Source organism: Oncorhynchus clarkii, chromosome 15, assembly GCF_045791955.1.
Source record: "Oncorhynchus clarkii lewisi isolate Uvic-CL-2024 chromosome 15, UVic_Ocla_1.0, whole genome shotgun sequence".
Taxonomy (NCBI): Eukaryota; Metazoa; Chordata; class Actinopteri; order Salmoniformes; family Salmonidae; genus Oncorhynchus; species Oncorhynchus clarkii.
The window spans coordinates 10,270,108-10,273,903 of NC_092161.1; positions in this window are offsets into that span (position 1 = coordinate 10,270,108).

Genomic DNA, 3,796 nt, shown 5'->3' on the forward strand with positions numbered 1-3,796 from the left:
GTAGGAAGTGTATGGGAGTAGGAGTAGGAGAAAGAGGGAGTTGGAAGGCAGAAGATGACAGGAGGGAGCCATCCTGGAGGAGTAGGAGATCAGCTATTACACAGTCTGCATGCTGGGGGTGTAATGGTGTCAGGTTTGGACCTCAGATCAGCTCTTACACAGTCTGCATGGTGATGAGGAGGTGGGGGAGTAATGGTGTCAGGTTTGGACCTCAGATAAGCTCTTACACAGTCTGCATGGAGATGATGGGGGGGGGGGGGGGGGTAATGGTGTCAGGTTTGGACCTCAGATCAGCTCTTACACAGTCTGCATGGTGATGGGGGGGGTAATGGTGTCAGGTTTGGACCTCAGATCAGCTCTTACAGTCTGCATGGTGATGAGGAGGTGTGTGGGGGGGGGGGGGGGGGTAATGGTGTCAGGTTTGGACCTCAGATCAGCTCTTACACAGTCTGCATGGTGATGAGGAGGTGAGGTATTTTTATCTGCAGTCTGACTGGCCTCTCCAGGCTTCTGAGGTAAAAGATGCACCAATGTTTTCTATCTCTCTCTCTCTCTCTCTCTCTCGCCGCCCGCAATGCCGAGCCTTTAGGATTTATTCATAGCAGACACTGGTGGTCGCAAAGTGAGATTCCTCTAATTTTATTCTCTCACTCCTTCGCTGTTCTCTGTATCCAAAACGTTTATTTTGGAATGAAGTTTAACTTCGAGTCGAAGGCAGAGAGTTGATGACGCCTCCATGTCACACAGTGTCTCAGTCTTGTTTCTAGGGGTGTCTGTGTGACATTGATGTGACCTGTTGCAGTCAGTGATTGTTGTTTCTAGGGGTGTCTGTGTGACATTGATGTGACCTATTGCAGTCAGTGATTGTTGTTTCTAGGGGTGTCTGTGTGACATTGATGTGACCTATTGCAGTCAGTGATTGTTGTTTCTAGGGGTGTCTGTGTGACATTGATGTGACCTATTGCAGTCAGTGATTGTTGTTTCTAGGGGTGTCTGTGTGACATTGATGTGACCTATTGCAGTCAGTGATTGTTGTTTCTAGGGGTGTCTGTGTGACATTGATGTGACCTATTGCAGTCAGTGATTGTTGTTTCTAGGGGTGTCTGTGTGACATTGATGTGACCTATTGCAGTCAGTGATTGTTGTTTCTAGGGGTGTCTGTGTGACATTGATGTGACCTACTGCAGTCAGTGATTGTTGTTTCTAGGGGTGTCTGTGTGACATTGATGTGACCTACTGCAGTCAGTATTAGGAATACGTTCTCAGCACCAGGTCTGAATACCAATACTTTTACTGACTGTTTCATTTACTCTCCAGAAACACTGTTTTGTGTACTCTCCAGAAACACTGTTTTGTGTACTCTCCAGAAACACTGTTTTGTGTACTCTCCAGAAACACTGTTTTGTGTACTCTCCAGAAACACTGTTTTGTATACTCTCCAGAAACACTGTTTTGTATACTCTCCAGAAACACTGTTTTGTGTACTCTCCAGAAACACTGTTTCATTTACTCTCCAGAAACACTGTTTCGTGTACTCTCCAGAAACACTGTTTTGTGTACTCTCCAGAAACACTGTTTTGTGTACTCTCCAGAAACACTGTTTTGTATACTCTCCAGAAACACTGTTTTGTGTACTCTCCAGAAACACTGTTTTGTATACTCTCCAGAAACACTGTTTTGTGTACTCTCCAGAAACACTGTTTTGTATACTCTCCAGAAACACTGTTTTGTATACTCTCCAGAAACACTGTTTTGTGTACTCTCCAGAAACACTGTTTTGTATACTCTCCAGAAACACTGTTTTGTATACTCTCCAGAAACACTGTTTTGTATACTCTCCAGAAACACTGTTTTGTGTACTCTCCAGAAACACTGTTTTGTATACTCTCCAGAAACACTGTTTTGTGTACTCTCCAGAAACACTGTTTTGAGTGTAGTGATGGAAGGTTGACATTTGCCTGTTACTTGTTTTGGCGATCTAAGAATCTTAGATTATTTTTCCCGTGGAATTTAAACTGAACTGAAACCAAGAGAAATGTCCTTTTCACTGTTCAGCCAAAAACATTCAGTCATAGAATCAAACCTATATGCTCTCAATCCTTGCTTTTGCCATTTCTTTCCTGCACCGATATACCAGCCTTTATGACAAAAGGTGCTTGTCTCTGAGCAAATTCCTTCTCTGTGTGGTTCTTCGTTAAAGACTGTTTACACCCGAGGAACCATCCATCACCCGCCTGGCTCCTCAGATTGATGAGGAGGCCGGGCCATCTGCCGCGTTGCGTGCCGCACCCATTTGTCACCAGCAAACCGGCATGATGAAGACCGCTCAAATTAGCCAGCCTGCATACAGTATACAGTGGCTTCAGAAATACCCCTTGACTTATTCCACATTTCTTTCTTTTATAGCCCTAATTCAAAATGGATTCAATAGATATTTTTTTCTCTCTCTCTCACACTATCACATAATGAAAAAGTGAAAGCACGTTTTCAGAAATGTTTGTAAATTGACTTAATTATTCACACCCCGAGCCAATACGTTATTCACCTTTGGCTGTAATTACAGCTATGCATGTTTCTGTGTAAGTCTCTAAGAGCCTTGCACATGTGGATTGTACAATATTTGCCACTTATTCTTAAAAAAAATATTCAAGCTCTGTCAAATTTGGTTGATCATTGCTAGACAACCATTTTCAAGTCTTGCCATAGATTTTCAAGCAGATTTAAGTCAAAACTGTAACTCGGCCACTCAGGAACATTCAACGTCGTCTTGGTAAGCAACTCCAGTGTATATTTGTCCTTGTGTTTTAGGTTATGGTCCTGCTGAAAGGTGAATTCATCTCCCAGTGTCTGGTGGAAAGCAGACTGAACCAGGTTTTCCTTTAAGATTTTACCTGTGCTTAGATCCGTTCTGTTTCTTTTTATCCTGAAAAACTCCCCAGTACTTAACGATTACAAGCATGCCCATAACATGATGCAGCAATCGATATGCTTGAAAATATGTAGAGTAGTACTCAGTAATGTGTTGTATTGGGTTTGCCCCAAACATAACACTTTGTATTCAGGACAAAAAGTGAATTGCTTTGCCACATTTTTTGCAGTATTACTTTAATGCCTTGTTGCAAACAGGATCCATGTTTTTAAATATTTGTATTCTGTACAGGCTTCCTTCTTTTCACTCTCATATAGGTAGGTATTGTGGAGTAACTACGATGTTATTGATCCATCCTCAGTTTTCTGCTATCACAGCCATTAAACTCTAACAGTTTAAAAGACATTTTTAGCCTCATGGTGAAATCCCTGAGCGGTTTCCTTCCTCTCCGGCAACTGAATTAGGAAGGATGCCAGTATCTTTGTAGTGACTGGGTGTATTGATCCACCATCCAAAGTGTAATTAATAACTTCACCATGTTCAAAGGGATATATATATATATTTTTTTTTTTTACCCATCTACCAATAGGTGCCCTTCTTTGCGAGGCATTGGAAAGCTCCCTGGTCTTTGTGGTTGAATCTGTTTGAAATTCACTGCTCGACTGAGGGAACTTACAGATAATTGTATATGTGTGGTCATGTTAAGCACAAATCACATTAAACACTATTATTGCACACAAAGTGAGTCCATGCAAGTTATTTAGTATGTGATTTGTTAAACACATTTTTACTGATGAACTTATTTATGCTTGACTTATTTCTACTTTGACATTGTGTGTAGGCCAGTGACAAAAATAAATCTCAATTTAATCAATTTTAACATGTGTGAAAAGGTCACGAGGGTGTGAATACTTTCTTTAAAGGAAC